Below are 20,586 nucleotides of genomic sequence, written 5' to 3'. Positions count from 1 at the left end.
AGTCACTATATGGTCTCCTCATACTGATACCACCTCCAGGCTCTGTCATTGTGCTGCCATGTGACATGTGACTCCTTGTTATATTTGGTCCTTTGTATCCACACGCAGGGGCCTGGGACACTAAAACTTGGGAGTTAAAATTTCAATGTAAAAATCCTCAATTTCAATTTAAAAATCTTAATTTTCTATCAATAGTCTCCTCATGCTCCTGCCACCACCAGGCTGTGCCAGTCAGACACTATATGGTCTCCTCATGCTTCAGACACTTCCAGGCTGTGTCATTCAGCCAAGATATGGTTTACCGATGCTGCTGGGCCTGGGCCTAAAAATTTTTATGGTAGCACTAGCTACCTTAAATCTTCAATTTAAATTTCAAAATTAATCTTTTAACCTCTTAAGAACATAGCGTTTTTCCAGTTTTGCACTTTCGTTTTTTCCTCCTTACCTTTTAAAAATCATAACCCTTTCAATTTTGCAGCTAAAAATCCATATGATGGCTTATATTTTGCGCCACCAATTCTACTTTGTAATAACATCAGTCATTTTACCCAAAAATCTACGGCAAAATGGAAAAAAAATTATTGTGCGACAAAATGGAAGAAAAAACGCAATTTTGTAAATTTTGGGTGCCTCCGTTTCTACACAGTACATTTTTCATTAAAAATGACACCTTATTTTTATTCTGTATGTCCATTCGATTAAAATGATACCGTAATTATATAGGTTTATTTTTTATTACTTTGGAATAAAATCATAACTACATGCAGGAAAATGTATACGTTAAATTGTCCTCTTCTGATCCCTATAACATTTTTAGTGCCCCATGTACGGGGTGGTATGAGGGCTAATTTTTTGCGCCGTTCTCTTAAGTTTTTATTTGTACCATTTTTGCTTTGATCGGACTTTTTGATCGCTTTTTATTCATATTTTTATGTTATAAAAAGTGACCAAAAATATGCTATTTTGGACTTTGGAATATTTTTGCGCGTACGCCATTGACCATGCAGTTTAATTAACAATATATTTTATAGTTCGGACATTTACGTACGCGGCGATACCACATATGTTTATTTTTATTTTTATTTACTCATTTTTTATGGGAAAAGGGGGGTGATTAAAATTTTTATTAGGGAAGGGGTTAAATGATCTTTATTAACTTTTTTTGTTCACTTTTTTTTGCAGTGTTATAGCTCCCATAGGGGGCTATAACACTGCACACACTGCAGACACAGCCATAGCTTTGCATTGATCAGTGTTATCGGCGGTTGATTGCTCAAGCCTGGATTTCAGGCTTGCAGCAATCAATCGCCGGTCGGATGCGCAGGAGGCAGGTAAGGCACCCTCCTGCTGCGTCCTAGCTGATCGGGACATCGTGATTTTATTGCGATGTCCCGATCAGCCCGACTGAGCTGCCGGGATACTTTTACTTTCACTTTTAGACGCGGCGATCAGCTTTGATCACCGCGTCTAAAGAGTTAATGCCGGACATCTGCTGGAACGGCGATGTCCGGCATTAGCCATGGGTCCAGGCTGCTGATAGCAGCCGGGACCGTGCGGGTATGATGCAAGCTCAGCTCCTGAGCTCGCTTCATAACCCTCCTGTGCTGCAGTGCCATATAAACTCGGTGTTCTGCGGCAAGGGGTTAATCTTAGGGATTGTGAAGCCCTAGTGTCTATTCATGCTGCTGCCTGCTCCAGGCTGTGTCATTCAGCAACTATACGGTCTCCTCATGCTGCAAACACCTCCACGCTGTGTCATTCAGCCACTATATGGTCTCCTCATGCTTAAAGGGGTACTCCAGCGCTTAGACATCTTATCCCCTATCCAAAGGATAGATGATAAGATGCCTGATCGTGGGGGTCCCGCCGCTGGGGACCCCTGTGATGTTGCACGCCGCACCCCATTTAAAATCAGTCCCTGAAGCGTGTTCGCTCCGGGTCTGCTTACTATCGATCACAGGGCCGTTGTGATGTCAAGGCTCCGCCCTGTGTGACGTCACGCTCCGCCCCCCTCAATGCAAGCCTATGCAATTGCTATAACACATACTGTACTTTGTACTATGGCCATTTATTGCATTATTGCATTTATTACTATGGCCATTTATTGCAATCTTAATGTGTTATGTTTGTCATTGTTGGGTATTACATGTGATGTTACGTATTTATCATGTCTTTTCTCCACTGGATACAACTTAAAGGGGTACTCAAGGGAGGTATACATATAAAAAATAAAAATAAAAAAGCTCCATAGCCACCACACTACATGGATATGTTCCCTGTTAATGATCCTGTTTGATATGCATGGTTCATGTGGCCCCTGTGGCCTTTTCTGGCTGCTTGATATTTTTTGCCATCCTTGCCTCATAGATACTACATTTTACAGGAATCATTTCAGCGCTTATCTGCAATACAGCTCACTCTCTGAGAAAAGCCCCCACCCTCCTGCTCTGAGCAGCAAAGGGAGATTTAGTGTCTGATTGGATAAAGTTGCAACCAACTCCCAACTCTCAGAACTGAATAAAGAATGAGTCATCAGTGCCGGACAGAAACCACATGGTCTGTGCCTCTCAGGAGGATGGGGGCTGTTTTCAGTGAGGGGTTTGGAAAAAGACACAGAGGATCATACTATGAGGTATTTTCCACTGGCATGTAAGTGACAACTGAAAGAGGGAAACTGCTCTATATAGCTAATGAATTATATTTAGACAATTAACTAGGTTGATTAGAGGGAAAGGATGGGCTATAGGTTTAGTTTGCCATTGTACCTCTGTAATGGTTAATATAAAGGGGTAGATGTATTACACCTTGTGCTAAGGAACAATGAAGCAGTTGCCCATAGGAGTTCCTCCATTATCTATATTAAAAGGTGTGTAACTTTGAAAATATTCTGCAGTACTTATCTGTACCTTATATTGTTTATAATAGTCTATAGTTGCATACACAATTCTGCTAGTTACTATTGGATATAGTAGACAAGCTTGTCACCAGATTTTACTTTAACAGGTTATCTCAGGTCCTATCATGCAGTGGGTCATTGATTTTTTTACACATCAGATTGCTGTAGTCTCTGGTGTAAGACTACATTTCCTGTAATGTAAACTACTAGGTGGCACTTTATACAGGCACAAAGCCAGCAAGGAAGCTTCAGAGGTGATAAACCCCCAGCTGCAAGGGATCTGCTCTGCTGCCAGCTATAGATGGGCCATTGATCTTGAAAAAGTAGTTTGTTAGAATACATTTTTAAATTTTTATTTAAAGAGGGTGTCTGATCCCTTCAGGTCTACTGCACATATTTGATAGAAATGTTAGTGATTTATGTGATAAGAAGTAATCGGCAGGCTATACGCTTTCCTTTGATTTGTTGGCAGTCAACCGTCTGGGAAGATTGTGATTAATGATTAAGACATAAAACTTTACACAATAATTATCAATCTGGAAATGAATGAAAAGGGAGGAAGATGAAGGGAACTGTTTGCAGTAACATAACAGTTGGATATTTATTTGTGTATTGACATTGAAACAGGTTCTTCTCTGTTAGTCACGTCTTCCATTTATGAGTTATGTGTTTATTCTTCAGTCATTGACGTTAATATTCACTCCAATGCAGTTCTGTGCAGTGCAGACACATCCATCATTATCTTCATGTAAATAAATGGAAGATACCTTATAACATTACTGTTAAAGGTTTCCTTTCCAGAGTGATTTTACAGTGTGTTATCAATCACCTTTCTTCTGCTGTCAATATGTTGTATTTTTCTTCCATGATAATATCACTATGAACTTACACTATGCAACAGATAATTGAGTTAGGAGAAGAGTGCACGTACATTGAAATATGCAAAGGTACAAAATAAACATATATATATATATATATATATATATATATATATATATATATTGTAAGGATTCCTCCCTGGGGATAGCTCTGGGATCATCCTGGACACCGCTACGGGACCTGTTTCCACTTAATAAACCGGCAAACAACAGTTTTTTATGCAAGTCTGGCACCTTGCCAGCTTTATTAGACAGGTTGCAGGAAAAATAAACATAAAGCAGGAACAAAACAAAATCCTAGACCGTCACTAACTAAACAGATCAAGATGCCCTGACTAATAACTGGTGAGCTTCTCCTAGCCAGTTAAACTTATACCTCCTGTAACCTTTTACTCACAGTTCACACCACTCTTTGGGCCACTCACAGCCCGGCTGTGTGTTCCTCAGCAGGACCCATGTCTTTACCCTACAGCTAGCTTGCTGTTTCCTAGGACGAGCCAAGACTACACTCTACCTTATGTGCACTCCTCCCTTCTCTGCTGCCTCATTAATTAGGCCACAGGTGGAGGTTTCTCCAGGGTGAGCCAGGGAAATACACCCTTTCCTTGCCACAGTATCAAAAAAAAAAAAAAAAAATATATATATATATATATATATATATATATATACATATATATTAGAGATGAGCAAGCTTAGCTTGGCGAATCCGGTCTCGCACAGAACTTTGGGGTGACAGAGGCTCGACAAGCTTTGGAGCTTCACATGAGCCTGACAACAACAGTAATAGTAGCAGAAGAGATAAGGGACACATGGGGTTTTGGTACCTGAATGAAGGAAGTACTAGGAGGAGAAGCAAGGAGTCCACGATCAGACATTAGAAGTTTATACTGAGAGGAGTAGTGGGGACCATGAGAAAGAGTTTGAGGATAATGTCAGCAGGCCTGTTGGTCTGATCAGCTCAGGAGCAGGTGACAGCGACATTAAGGCATCTGCCGGCTTAAGAAAAAGCCATCAAAAGGACACAGTCGGTAAGCAGTGTACCTATCTCCTTATGGGATCCTGCCTGTGAAAACTCTTTTTATCTGACAGATGCAAAAAAAAAACAGCACAGCCAGGGTCCAAGTTTAGGAAATACAGGTCTATGTAAGGCAACATTACAAAGCTTGGCTAGAAGTATCATTAGTCCACCACTACATGCTGTCCATTGGTTACTACTAGAAATAGTCCACCACTGCCCACTTTATGCTGGCTACTACCATGACCACCAGTCCACCACCATTGCTGCTGCAACTACAAGCCAGGCCTACACATACACAAACCATGATCCCAAAAAAAGAGAACATTTATTTTGGCTATTGATACAAAAGCTACTTCTTCTTCACCATTTTGGAACGCCAAGAATCCTGTCGCAGGATAATTTTTTAGACTACCCCTGATCCAAAAAAATGCACAATTTTTGTTGGCTTTTCATACAAAACCTATTTCTTAACTGTCTACAGGTTTGTCACTATTTTGAGATACAAATCTTGTTGCAACTCCCAAAAATGAAGAATTTAATTTTTATATATTTTTTCTAATTTACAAAAGCTCTGTCATCTTCATTATTTACTATGTTTTCACTATTATGAAACACTGTCACCAATCCTGTTACAACTCACAGAAAGGGAAATTTTTTGATGATTGTTTCAATTTTTCAATGTTTACAAAAGCTATTTCTTCACAATTTACTGTTTCGGAAAATTTTGGTGCAGACATTTCACTGACAGCAAAGTCCTGCCCGAACATGTCGCAGCCAGGAACGCTTAGAACTGTACCATCTCATAGACGCCAATGCATTTCCTTTCGGAATCTGCACAAAGAATACACGTCTTTTCTTTTTGCGGACACCGGGATCGGAATTTCTGTGGCAGAAACATCTGGCACGGGAATTCTGCCATGTGGACAGCACAGCTGAATACCATTAAAATCAATGGGACTCTGCTTCAGCAGAATGTATGTGCAGAAGATTCATGCCGAATTTCACACAGACATTCTGCCGTGTGAACATGGCATGCTAAACATTTATTAAAGTTTATTTCATTGCCTGCTTGTGGTGAATCTGTTTGCCACAAACAAAACTTTTGAAAAGTTGCATAACTTACGATATTGATTGACTTGCAATAATGTTGCGCCATTTATAACATATTACATTTATACTAATCCATAAATGCTGTGATCATAACGTTTTTTCAGTAAAATTCAACCAGTTCCCCATAGCAACCAATAAGATTGTTAATTTTGTTTTTGATGAGGCCTCTGAAAAATAAAAGAAGCAATCTGATGAGTTGCTATGGGCAACTGGAAAACTTTTCCTCAGCACAGGTCTTGATACATCTCCTATAGGGGAAAAAATGTAACTGTTTCTGAAAAAATGCCATAGATAAAAATACCCCACACTCCTTATCGACCATTGATTCAGCACAGGCCATGGTTAAAGGGGTACTCCGCCCCTAGACATCTTATCCCCTATCCAAAGGACAGGGGATAAGATGTCAGATCGCAGGGGTCCGCCACTTGGGACCCCCGGGATCTTGGCTTCAGCACCCAATGCTGAGGCCCCTCAATGCAAGTCTATGGGAGGGGGCATGACAGCCGTCACGCCCCCTCCCATAGACTTGCATTAAGGGGGCGGGATGTGAGACGTGACGTCACACGGGGGCGGAGTCGTGACTTCACGATCTCCCGTCATCGTGGTCGGAAGGCGTTAGGATGAGAGCCTCCAGCTCTGCCGGAAGCTGCAACAGGTGGGTGCGGCAGCCGAGATCCTGGGGGTCCCCAGTGGCGGGACCCCCGCGATCTGACATCTTATCCCCTATCCTTTGGATAGGGGATAAGATGTCTAGGGGTGGAGTACCCCTTTAATCCTCTTCACAGACAGACTATAAATAGGTGCAACTATATAGTTGGTTCTGGCTACATCTGTATTGAAATTTTGCTATTTTTTATTTTATACAAAAGTATATAGCAGAAACAATAAAGAAAAAAAACATAGAACACAAGAATGGAAAAACAGTTTCTTCTAATAAACCATTAGGTGAACTATAATAGTGGTGTGAATTAAACCTTTAGTAGGTATTAATTTATGACCTCTGCACCATCATTTTTTTTATGTCATTTGTATTTTTGGACATACAGAAATAATTCATTTGTGGTATACAGTAGAACATGACAATGATTTCACAATTTAAATATTATTTGGTATTTTATCATTTTACTCTAATTTTGTTACTTGCAGCCATGAAATATAACAATGTGTTCTTTAGGAGTAGAACAAAAGAATTCTATACAATGTGTGGGCTGGATACAAGGAAGTGTATTAAATCTGATCAATGTGGGATTTGCCCTTTGCCAACTTTTTTTCTTAATCTGAATCAAATGCAAAAATAAACAATGTTTTGTCATTATTTAGTCAATGTAATCACTTTCTGTGGTTTGGAAATTGATATTTGTTTTTATTGGAACAGATGACAATACTATGCCTAACATTTTAGTTTCAGGTACAAACAAATTTTGTTTAACTAATGTGATCAATGAACTTTAGAAAAACTACATTGACTATATATGTCATTTATTTATTATACAACATCATTTATTTAGAGCACTTACAAATCTTTGTAGGAAACACATGGAAATGGTCATGTTTCATACAAGTGACTTTTGCTAAGGTCACCTATCATGGAATTAGATACTAACTGGTTTTATATGCTTCTACAATGTCACATAACAATATTTGTATTGCTTACATTTGGGAGATATTTTGGCCAGCTTTTTCTAAACATTGGAGAGTTACATGGTGTATCCATTGTTATAACTATGCCTCTATAAATTGAATAGTTACTCGATATAATGAAAATGGTACAGTTCATACTTCCATTTCCAAGTCCTTGTGAATCAGATGGACTGTAAAGTTAATGTGTTTGTCATGCAGTTTTAAAGGGACATGGGTCTACCACCTTCAACGCCTTGCATTCTTACATGCTAAAACATAGTAACATAGTAACATAGTTCATAAGGTTGAAAAGACCAGAGTCCATCAATTTCAACCTATAACCCTAATAAGTCCCAATTGAGTTGAGTTGATCCAGAGGAAGGCAAAAAACCCTCATACTAGAGGTAAAAATTCCTTCCCGACTCCAAATATGGCAGTCAGAATAAATCCCTGGATCAATGTTCTGTCCCTATAAATCTAATATACATAACCAGCGATGTTATTATTCTCCGAAAATGCATCCAGCCCCTTCTTGAACTCTATTACAGAGTTCACCATGACCACATCCTCCGGGAGAGAATTCCACAGTCTCACTGCTCTTACAGTAAAGAACCCCCATCTGTGCTGGTGTAGAAACCTTCTTTCCTCTAGACGTAGAGGATGCCCCCTTGTTATAGATACAGTCCTGGGTATAAACAGATCATGGGAGAGATCTCTGTACTGTCCCCTGATATATTTATACATAGTTATTAGGTCTCCCCTAATCCTTCTTTTTTCTAAAGTAAATAACCCTATTTCTGATAATCTTTCTGGCTACAGTAGTCCTCCCATTCCCCGTATTACTCTGGTTGCCCATCTTTGAACCCTCTCCAGCTCCACCATATCTTTCTTGTACACTGGTACCCAGTAGTGTACACAGTATTCTATGTGTGGTCTGACTAGTGATTTGTACAGCGGTAGAATTATTTCCTTGTCGTGGGCATCTATGCCCCTATTGATGCACCCCATGATTTTATTATCCTTGGCCGCAGCTGCCCGACACTAGTTACTACAGCTAAATTTACTGTTAACTAAGACTCCAAAGTCCTTTTCCATGTCAGTTGTCCCAAGTGTTCTCCCATTTAATACATAATCCCAGCCCGGATTTTTCTTCCCCATGTGCATTACCTTACATTTATCAGTGTTGAACCTCATCTGCCACTTCCCAGCCCAAACCTCCAACCTATCCAGATCCATTTGTAACAGTGCACTGTCCTCTATTGTGTTTACCGCTTTGCAGAGTTTAGTGTCATCTGCCTGCAAAGATTGCTACTTTACTATTCAACCCCTCTGCAAGGTCATTAATTAATATATTAAATAGAACAGGACCCAAGACGGACCCCTGTGGTACCCCACTAGTAACAGTCACCCAATCAGAATAAGTACCATTAATAACCACCCTCTGTTTCCTATCATTGAGCCAGTTACTTACCCACTTGCACACATTCTCCCCCAGCCCAAAGCTTCTCATTTTATGCACCAACCTTTTATGTGGAACCGTATCAAATGCTTTGGAAAAATCCAGATATACCACATCCAGCGATTGCCCCTGGTCCAGTCTGGAGCTCACCTCCTCATAAAAGCTGATCAGGTTAGTTTGACAGGATCGATCCCTCATAAATCCATGCTGATACGGAGTCATACATTTATTTTTATCAAGATATTCCAAAATAGCATCTCTTAGGAAACCCCAAACAATTTACATACAACCGAGGTTAAACTAACAGGTCTATAATTCCCATGGTCACCTTTTGACCCCCTTCTTAACCCCTTAAGGACCACGGGTTTTTCCCTTTTTGCACTTTCGTTTTTTCCTCCTCACCTTTTAAAAACCATAACCCTTTCAATTTTGCACCTAAAAATCCATATGATGGCTTATTTTTTGCGCCACCAATTCTACTTTGCAGTGACATCAGTCATTTTACCCAAAAATCTACGGCGAAACGGAAACAAAAAATGTGCAACGAAATTGAAGAAAAAAACGCCACTTTGTAACTTTTGGGAGCTTCCGTTTCTACACAGTACATTTTTCGGTAAAAATGACACCTTATCTTTATTCTATAGGTCCATACGATTAAAATGATACCCCATTTATATAGGTTGGATTTTGTTGTACTTCTGTAAAAAATCATAACTACATGCAGAAAAATGTATACGTTTAAAATTGTCATCTTCTGACTCCTATAACTTTTTATTTTTCTGCATATTGGGCGGTATGAGGGCTAATTTTTTGCGCCGTGATCTGAAGATTTTATCTGTACCATTTTTGTATTGATCGGACTTTTTGATCGCTTTTTATTCATTTTTTCATGATATAAAAAGCGACCAAAAATACGTTATTTTGGACTTTGGAATTTTTTGGCGCGTACGCCATTGACCGTGCGGTGTAATTGATGATATATTTTTTATAGTCCCATAGGGACCTATAACACTGCACAAACTGATTGCCAGCACTGTTCACTGCAAAGCCATAGCTTTGCAATGATCAGCGTTATCGTCGGTCGATTGCTCAAGCCTGAATCTCAGGCTTGGAGCAATCAATCGCCGAGGGGACACGCCGGAGGCAGGTAAGAGGACCTCCACTCGTGTCCCAGCTGATCGGGACACCGCATTTTCACTGCGGTAGTCTCGATCAGCCCCGCTGAGCAGCCGGGCAGCTTTCACTTTCGTTTTAGACGCGGCGTTCAACTTTGAATTAATAGCGCGCGGCACTGATGAAGGGTTAATAGCGCGTGGCACTGTGATTGCTGTCGCGCACTATTAGCCCCGGGTCCCGGCATCAGATACATGCCGGGACCGACCCGATATGAGGCGGGGTCACCTCGTGACCCCGTGTTATATCGAGGGAGCCGGCCAAGGACGTAAATATACGTCCTTGGTCGTTAAGGGGTTAAATATTGGCACCACATTTGCCATGCCTTTTATTTTAACTTCCAACAATTTATTAACACTAACATACAACTCGTAAGACCTTGTTAAAGGGGTACTCCGGCGCTAAGACATCTTATCCCCTATCCAAAGGAAAGGGCATAAGATGCCTGATCGCGGGGGTCCCGCCGCTGGGGACCCCCGTGATCTTTCACGCAGCAGCCCTTTACCATCAGTCTATTCACGGGGCCGGAGTATTGTGACGTCATGGCTCCACCCCCGTGTGACATCACGCTCCGCCCCTCAATGCGGAGGCACCGGAGTACCCCTTTAAAATCACACATGCATACAAACATATTGAACTCGAGTTTTTCCAAGCCTACAACAAAGGTATTTACATCTTGTCTGAAATGGGTGACATTCATCACTGATGTTGAACATTAGACCATGTAGCACTAACATTTAAAGTGTCCCTGTAATTTTAAAACTTTACACATGTCACATAGACATGTCAAAAGTTTATACCAATTGGGAGTCTCAGTGCACCACTTTTTTTCTCCTGTTTTCATGCACAGGATTCATACCTGGAAGTGCTGAAGTGACCTTTCCTAGCATTACATGCAGACAGAGACAATGGCCCTCATTTACTGTGGTGTAGTGTAGTTTTCTTTGTGTTGTTTTTTTTTCTCCTACAAGTATTTTTCCACAGTATTTACTAATCTTACCCTACGTTTTGTACTTTTCCCTACATTTAGCTTTTTTTTACACCTGCTCTGAGCTGTGGGTTTTTTCAGAGCTCAAATCCACAACATTTCCTGTGGAAACCTTAGTAAATATGTTGGGATTTTTTGAAAATGTTGGTGACACATCCCCTTTTCAGCAATCACACCTCCTTTTCCTGGTGGCCACACCCCTTTTTTGGGTTTTCAGCGTAAATGGAGTATTTGTTGGGTTTTTTAATTTTTTGGGTGCAACTTCTAGAGAAGACACAATTTGTAGCGCATTGCGCCAAATTCTGGCGCACAACCTGACAAAACAGGTCGGGTTTACAATAGTAAATCAGGGCCAATGTGTCATTAGTCACATGGTCTCTAGGGGGTGTGGCAGAAGAAGCAGGCTGGATGAGATTTCTGAAGTAATACTGTTCATCCACTGCAGTATAGCCATGCTCCCCTGGAGATCATGTGACTTATGACATATTGGGGGAGATTTATCAAAATCTGTCCAGAGGAAAAAATGCACAGTTGCCCATAGCAACCAATCAGATCGCTTCTTTCACTTTTAATAAGGCCTCTGCAAAATGAAAGAAGCAATCTGATTGGTTGCTATGGGCAACTGGGCAACTTTTCCTTTGCACAGGTTTTGATGAATCTCCCCCATTGTCTCTAGCAGTATGCTAGGGAAAGGTCAAAGACAACAGTAAATAAAATAGACTTGCACAAAAGCATTCTGGGTCCTGTGCATGAAAAGGGGCAAAGCAGCGCATATAGGTAATAGAAGCATATTACATAAAATTATAACCTGGCATCATGGGCTTGAAGGCTGAAGAAAAAATGATATTGAAATAACCTTTAACCCCTTGGGGACAGAGCCCATTATAACCCTAAGGGCGGGAGCATTTTTTGCAATTCTGACCACTGTCACTTTAAGCATTAATAACTCTGGGATGCTTTTACTTTTTCATTCTGATTCCGAGATTGTTTTTTCGTGACATATTCTTCTTCATGGTAGTGATAAATTTTTGTCGATACTTGCATCATTTCTTGGTGAAAAGAAAATGTAGCATTTTTCTAACTTTGAAGCTTTCTGCTTGTAAGGAAAATAGACATTCCAAATAAATGATATATTGATTCACATATACAACATGTCTACTTTATGTTTGCATCATAAAGTTGACATGTTCTTACTTTTGGAAGACACCAGAGGGCTTCAAACTTCAGCAGCAATTTTCAAATTTTTCAAAAAATTTTCAAAATCGGAATTTTTCAGGGACCAGTTCAGTTTTGAAGTGGATTTGAAGGGTATTCATATTAGAAATACCCCATAAATGACCCCATTATAAAAACTGCCCCCTCAAAGTATTCAAAATGATATTCAGAAAGTTTAACCCTTTAGGTGTTTCACAGGAATAGCAGCAAAGTGAAGGGAGAAAATTCAAAATCTTTTTTACACTCGCATGTTCTTGTAGACCCAGTTTTCGATTTTTTACAAGGGGTAATAGGAGAAAAAGCCCACAAAATTTGTAACCCAATTTCTCTCGAGTAAGGAAATACCTCATATGTGGATGTGAAGTGCTCGGCGAGCGCAGTAGAGGGCTCAGAAGGGAAGGAGCGACAATGGGATTTTGGAGAGTGAGTTTTTCTGAAATGGTTTTTGGGGGGCATGTCGCATTAAGGAAGCCCCTATGGTGCCAGAACAGCAAAAACAAGAAAACACATGGCATGCTATTTTGGAAACTACACCCCTCAAGGAACGTAACAAGGGGTACAGTGAGCCTTAACACCCCACAGGTGATTGACGAACTTTCGTTAAAGTGGGACGTGAAAATGAAAAATTTTATTTTTAACACTAAAATGCTGGTGTTACCCCAAACTTTTCATTTTCACAATGAGTAATAGGAGAAAATTAGAACCCCCATTTTTCTTGAGTAAGGAAATACCTCATATGTGCATGTAAAGTGATCTGTGGGTGCACTAGAGGGCTCAGAAGGGAAGGAGCAACATTGGGCTTTTGGAGAGCGAATTTTACTGAAATGGTTTTTGGGGGCATGTCACATTTAGGAAGCCCCCATGATGCCAGAACAGTAAAAAAAAAAAACACATGGCATTCCAATTTGGAAACTACACCCCTCACAGAATTTAATAAGGGATGCAGTGAACATTTACACCCCGCTGGCATTTCACAGATCTTTGGAACAGTGGGCTGTGCACTTGAAAAATTACATTTTTCATTTTTACAGACGACTGTTCAAAAAATCTGTCAGACACCTGTGGGGCGGAAATGCTCACTGCACCCCTTGTTACAATCTGTGAGGGGTGTAGTTTCCAAAATGGATTCACATGTGGAGGGGGTCCACTGTTCTGGCACCATGGGGGCTTTGTAAACACACATAGCCTTCAATTCCAGCCTAATTCTCTCTCAAAAAGCCCAATGGCGCCCCTTCTCTTCTGAGCATTGTAGTTCGCCCGCAAAGCACTTTACATCCACATATGGGGTATTTATATACTCAGAAGAAATGGGGTTACAAATTTTGGGGGTCTTTTTCCTATTACCCCTTGTGAAAATGAAAAATTTGGGGTAACACCAGCATTTCAGGGGGAAAAAACTAATTTTTTATTTTCATGTCCAACTTTAACGAAAATTTGTCAAAGACCTGTGGGTTGTTAAGGCTCACTATACCCCTTGTTACGTTCCGTGAGGGGTGTATTTTCCAAAATGTTTTTTTTTTTTTTAGCGTTCATGTCAGAACCGCTGTAACGATCAGCCACCCCTTTGCAAATCACCAATTTAGGCTTCAAATGTACATGGCGCTCTCTCACTCCTGAGCCTTCTTGTGTGCCTGCAGAGCATTTTACGCCCCACATATGGGGTATTTCCATTCTCAGTAGAAATTGCGTTAGAAATTTTGGGGGTCTTTTTCTCCTTTTACCTCTTGTGAAAATGAAAAGTATGGGGCAACACCAGCATGTTAGTGTAAAAATTTTATTTTTTTACACAAACATGCTGGTGTAGCCCCCAACTTTACCTTTTCATAAGGGGTAAAAGGAGAAAAACTGACACAAAATTTGAAATGCAATTTCTCACAAGTACGGAAATACTCCATATGTGGCACTAAACGGTTTCCTTGAAATACAACAGGGCTCTGAAGTGAGAGAGCGCCATGCCCATTTGAGGCCTAAATAAGGAATTTGCAATAGGGGCTGACCTGGTTACAATGATGGGGCTTGTCTTCACCAAAACCCTACAGCAGTGTTTCCCAAACAGGGTGCCTCCAGCTGTTGCAAGACTCCCAGCCTGCCAGGACAGTCTATGGCTTTCTGGCAATACTGGAAGTTGTGGTTTTGCAACAGCTGGAGGCTCCGTTTAGGAAACACTGCTGTAGGAGACGTTTTTCATTTTTATTGGGGGGGACGTGTAAGGGGGTGTATATGTAGTGTTTTATTTTTTATTATTTGTTAGTGTAGTGTAGTGTTTTTAGGGTACATTCACACAGGCGGGGTTCACAGTAAGTTTTCCGCTGAGAGTTTGAGCTGCAGCGGAAAATTTGCCGCAGCTCAAACTTGTAGAAGGAAACCCACTGTAGACCCGCCCATATGAATGTACCCTGTACATTCACATGGGGGGGTGCCCCAAACCTTCAGCTGTGGCAAAACTACAACTCCCAGAATGCACTGACAGACCGTACATGCTGGTAGTTGTAGGTTTTCAACAGCAGTAGGCACACTGTTGGAGAACCGCTGAGTTAGAAAACAGACTTTAGCCCAGTAATTCTGACCCGTGTGCCTCCAGCTGTTGCAAAATTACAGCTCCCAGCATTTACAGTCTGTCAGTGCATTCTGGGAGTTGTAGTTTTGCAACAGCTGGAGGCACACGGGTTGGAATCACTGAGTTAGGAAACAGACTCTAGCTCTGTGTTTCCCAACCAGTGTGCCTACAGCTGTTGCAAAACTACAATTCCCAGCATGCCCAGACAGTTAGGGATGCTGGGCGTGTAGTTCTGCAATATCTGGCCCTTCAGATGTTGCAGAATTACAACTCCCAGCATGCCTGGACAGTCTGGCTATGCTAGGAGTTGTAGTTATGCAACAACTGGGGAAGAACAGTTTGGAGACCGCTAAAAAGTGGTCTCCAAACTGTAGCCCTCCAGATGTTGCAAAAGTACAACTCCAAGCATGCCCAGACTGTCCAGGCATGCTGGGAGTTGTAGTTCTGCAACATCTGAAGGGACAGATATTGCAGAACTACACGCCCAGCATCCCTGACTGTCTGGGCATGGTGGGAATTGTAGTTTTGCAACATCTGGAGGGCTACAGTTTGGAGACCACCTTATAGTGGTCTCCAAAATGTGCCGCTTCACATGTTGCAAAACTACAACTCCCAGCATGCCCAGACAGTCAGTGCATGCTGAAAGTTGTAGTTTTGCAACATCTGGAGGATCACAGTTTAGAGACCACTACACAATGGTCTCCAAACTGTGACCCTCCAGATGTTGCAAAACTACAACTCCCAGCATGCCCACACAGCCTTTGGCTGTGCGGGCATGCTGAGAGATGTAGTTTTGTAGCTTTTAGAAGGCCACAGTGAAGATCACTTACCGCGATCTTCGCTGCAGCCTTCTCCACGCCGCACTTTCTGGCCGCACTCCTGCTGGTCTGTTGATGCTGCCGCTGGTACAAGATGCCGCCTCCGCCGGTCCGGTAAGTCGGGCCATGTTCCCCACCTCGCCACCCGTGTTCCCTCCCCCTCTGCCCCGACTTCGATCGGTGGGCAGAGTGGGGGAAATGAACTCTAACCCTCCCGCCCCCAACTGCCATTGGTCGTCAGCCTGACCGACCAATGGCAGGGGATAGGAGGAGGTGGCAATACTACCACCTCGCTCCTATCCTTTAGGATGGTCAGAGCTGTCTCTGACAGCTCCGATCATTCTTATTTTCTGGGCAATCGGCCCGGATTGGTCCGGATCGCCACAAATCGCAGGTCGGAATTGACCCCCCCAAGGCATTGCCACGGGATGCCTGCTGATAGATATCAGCAGTCATCCCGGTCCAATCACCGCCCGGCGGAGATCGGAAATACGGAGGGCGTATGGATACGCCCTCCTCAAAAACTGCATCGTGACACAGAGGATTATAAAAGTGGACAGGTCTACAATTGGCAAAACCATGAGAATCAAGATAGAAAGAAAGGGGGATCGAAAACACAGCATCCTAAAGGGAGAATAGCTGATAAAGTGACTAACACTGATTTTTTTGGGAGGAAACAAAGTGGAATCACCGACAGGAGGAGGAGATGGATCAGGAACGGGCGTAGAAGGAGGAAGGAAAATTCCTACGACCCGGAACAAAGGCAACCGGACAGTATCCAACAAATAGATGGACAGAGTGATATACAGAATTTGGTGGTAAATATCTCATCTCGTACTTTTTCTGAATGTGAATGCAAAATCCTTAATCATGGTCTTTCATTTTGCCCCAAGAATTGATTGGTTGCAGTTACATGCTGATTTTTCTTCCTTTATTAGGAGTATTAAATTGAAAGTGTGGTTTTCATTCAGTGCTGATAAAGAGGTCAAACGTGTTGATGAACATATTGGTGAATTACACCTGAGAGACATGGGTTTGTACAACAAAAGCAAATTCATGCCGCCTCTAAACTCTGAAGCCATTGGTAGAAAAGGATATTAATATTTTGAGGGAAAATGAAATGGATCTAAGGATCCGGATCCACTGTAATCCGTCAAAGTCTGAATATAGAGTGTTGCAGGGTATTATCCATGATGATAACATTACCATCAAACCCAGCCGACAAAGGCTCGGCGGTTGTCATCATGGATAAGTCCATGTACCCTGAGGAGGTTTACCGACAAATGAAAGACGCGGATATATACAAATGTGTCAAACAGGACCCTAAATCAATGGTAGAATGAAGGTTAAAAATTCCGGTGGATAATGCATTAGCAATGGATATTATAGATACAGATCTACATGATTATTTGTTAGCTAAAAATCCTAAAACTCCAATGATTTACATGTTATCCAAAATACACAAAAATGCACAAAAACCACCAGGCAGGCCCATTGTGTCAGGGCGTGACTCCATCTTGAGTCCTTCAGCTATTTATGTTGAAAAATTAATTTGCCAATATGCAGTCAACACAAAATCCTACATTAGGGATACATCCGATTTCCTACTCAAATTGAAAGATGTTCACTTTCCAGATGACTCAGTTTTGGTTTCCAGCTGTCACGCCCCCTCCCATAGGCTTGCATTGAGGGGGCAGAGCGTGACGTCACAGGGGGGCGGAGCCGCAACGTCACAATACTCCGGCCCCGTGATCGTCAGTCATCAGACCCGGAGCGAACATGCTCCAGGGGCAGATGGTAACGGGGTGCTGCGTGAAAGATCACGGGGGTCCCCTTTGATAGGGGATAAGATGTCTTAGTACCCCTTTAAAAAATTATTTTTGGAATTGAATGACATTGATGAGGACATCAAATTTACTATGGTGTCCTCTAGAACGGGCATTAAATTCCTAGACACTTAGATCTGTTCTGAGAGTGTTGTTTTCAACATAGACCCATTTGTCAAACCTACAGATAGAAACAATTTATTGATGTTTGATAGTTCACATCCCAGAAATATGGGTCAAATCTCTTCCGTATAGCCAACTCCACAGAGTGAAAAGGATTGTGGATGATCCTGATAGATAGATTAGAGAAGATGGGGAAGAAATTTGTTCATAGGGGTTACCCTAAAGAGTTGGTTGAACATCACATAGACAGAGTCAAACAAATTAGTCTTGAAGATACTTTGACACCTAGGATTGCAAGACCCAAACAGGCATGCATACCCTTTGTGTCATTGTTCACCCCTTTTAGCAACAAAATTGGGCACAGTATTCGAAAACATTGGAATATTATTTCTAATTCATTTGATCAAATACCTGAATTGACGTCACCCCTATGTTAGCCTATAGGAGATCTCCCAATTTTAGGGACAAGCTGGTGAGGACAGATGTCCTCACAGACAGAATGAGTTTATCCACACAACTGAAACCAGGGTGTTTCCCCTGTATGCAGTGTGATAATTTCAAACTTTATGATTAAAGGAAACACTTTCAACCACCCTAGCTTGAACATCCAATGCAAAATACACCATCATGTGACTTGTAAGTCTGAGTTTGTTATTTATGTTTTAGTTTGTCCTTGTTTACTCATTTATATAGGTGAAACCACAACAGAATTCAGAATCAGACTTAATAATCACAAATCTTCTATCAGCCCTGGTAAGATAGAATTACCTGTCCCTAGACATTTCAGGGAGATGAATCATACTGTTGACCAGTTTAAATTAATGATCATTGACCATATCCCACAGACATGTAAAGGAGGAGATAGGATAGATATTTTGAAAAAGAGAGAACTATTTTGGATCAAAAAGTAGAGGTCACTTCACCCTATGGGTCTTAATATTTTTATTTATTTTTTGAAACCCTTAATGTTCTGCAAATTTTATTGAAGGTGACATAAACTCTGGATCTTACTCAGTTGACTGCCCACGTTAGCTACTCTGTATATAGACCTTATGTTACTATATGGGTTTTAATTGTATATATTTGTTGATTTTCAGTGCACATGGGGTCCATCTTGGGAACACCATGACACCTGAGATTGCATGTTCCATACGTCACGTGGTCGGAAAAAAAAATTACCTGAAAAGACTTCACAAGCATCCAGAGTAAAGGAATAATTATAAGATGACACATACATGATTGGGTCCCATACTGTATTGTCTGAGCTCAAATAAATGTCTCATTGCCCACAACATTTGTTATTTGGAGGTTTGTGTGGATGTTGGTGCGAGTAGGTTGGCTTTTCCTGGGGCTCTCCAACCTTTAAGACCAGTCGGTGTAGAACTAGTGTCTTATGCTGATATGATGGGGCTGGATAATTAGTATTTTATACTGGCATGATGTGGAATGCATGGGACCTATGAATGTGTGGTCAATCCTGGTCCTTAGTACGATCTCTGTGGACCAGGGATCTCAACATGAGTGTGTGTAATATAAGTTATTGGGTAGATGTGGAGTGGTAAAGCCTGGAGTAGGCTCGCTGTACTCACTACCTATACATAGAACCAAAAACCCACATGGACAGGCCTGGGGAGTTAAGTCTCCACATGGACGAACAGGGTACGAATAGTATATAACAATTTAGGACACACACATGTTCGGGCTGTATATGATTATATATCATGTACTGACGAGGATAACAGTATTGGTGTGTATGTATGCATGTTAAATAATGGTGATAGATTCATGGGATACCATCCAGTCATGTTAAGCTCCATCTATAATTCCTCTTTATGTTAATTTCCGTAGGGACTGGTCAGACTGGCATGAGGCTCCTAGGTAGCCACTTAGGTACTCATTTGCTCTTATCTCACATATCCAGTAACATACGGTAAGTGGAAGTGATGATGACTATGTTGTGAGTCTGACTACTGTTTTGGGACCTTCTATCTTTGTGTACTATGGTGACACGTAGAACACACTGTGGGCATGTTTTCCACTAATTAAGATGGCTACCAAGACATTGAGAGCGCGATTACGCATGCCCACTGGTTGTTCTACCTGCCCTTAAGAAATATGATGGCTGAAGGTAACGACCAGTGAATGCGCATGCGCTGGAAGCTTACAGCAGCCTGGACGCGAGGTGATGTCAGACTGGGAGGAGTGCTCTGGAGGTCGAGCGCTCTTCCGGACTTGCACTCTGTCAATGTTTACAAACGACAGACTAGATGGTGGAACAGCTAATCAGAGTTTGAACACATGGACACGGAGGTGAGGGGCCACCTACTTTTGGATATGTAGACACAACTGTATATTTGATCTAATGCTTTATGTTAGTTAATAAGAAGATCAGAATACACGATGTGAGTGTTACGCCTAGCGCTCCGGGTCCCCGCTCCTCCCCGGAGCGCTCACGGCGTCTTTCTCCCTGCAGCTCCCCGGTCAGTCCCGCTGACCGGGAGCGCTGCACTGTCATGGCCGTCGGGGATGCGATTCGCACAGCGGGACGCGCCCGCTCGCGAATCGCATCCCAGGTCACTTACCCGTCCCGGTCCCCTGCTGTCATGTGCTGGCGCGCGCGGCTCCGCTCTCTAGGGCGCGCGCGCGCCAGCTCTCTGAGACTTAAAGGGCCAGTGCACCAATGATTGGTGCCTGGCCCAATTAGCTTAATTGGCTTCCACCTGCTCCCTGGCTATATCTGATCTCCTCCCATGCACTCCCTTGCCGGATCTTGTTGCCTTGTGCCAGTGAAAGCGTTTAGTGTGTCCAAAGCCTGTGTACCTGAACTTCTGCTATCCATCCTGACTACGAACCTTGCCGCCTGCCCCCGACCTTCTGCTACGTCTGACCTTGCCTCTGCCTTGTC

At 42.0% G+C, this 20,586-nt stretch overlaps 1 long non-coding RNA gene across 1 annotated transcript; it reads left to right on the top strand.

The window, feature by feature from the left end:
- The first annotated feature begins 11,783 nt into the window (after positions 1 to 11,783).
- Positions 11,784 to 19,675, top strand: LOC130274058 (uncharacterized). The gene is made up of 3 exons (XR_008844225.1): positions 11,784 to 11,919; positions 16,406 to 16,550; positions 18,779 to 19,675. It is a non-coding gene; the product is annotated as an uncharacterized LOC130274058 (long non-coding RNA).
- Positions 19,676 to 20,586: the final 911 nt, after the last annotated feature.

Source organism: Hyla sarda, chromosome 5, assembly GCF_029499605.1.
Source record: "Hyla sarda isolate aHylSar1 chromosome 5, aHylSar1.hap1, whole genome shotgun sequence".
In the NCBI taxonomy this organism is placed as follows: domain Eukaryota; kingdom Metazoa; phylum Chordata; class Amphibia; order Anura; family Hylidae; genus Hyla; species Hyla sarda.
Note: the sequence above shows the minus strand (reverse complement) of the source record. Positions and strands in the feature narration are given on the sequence as shown.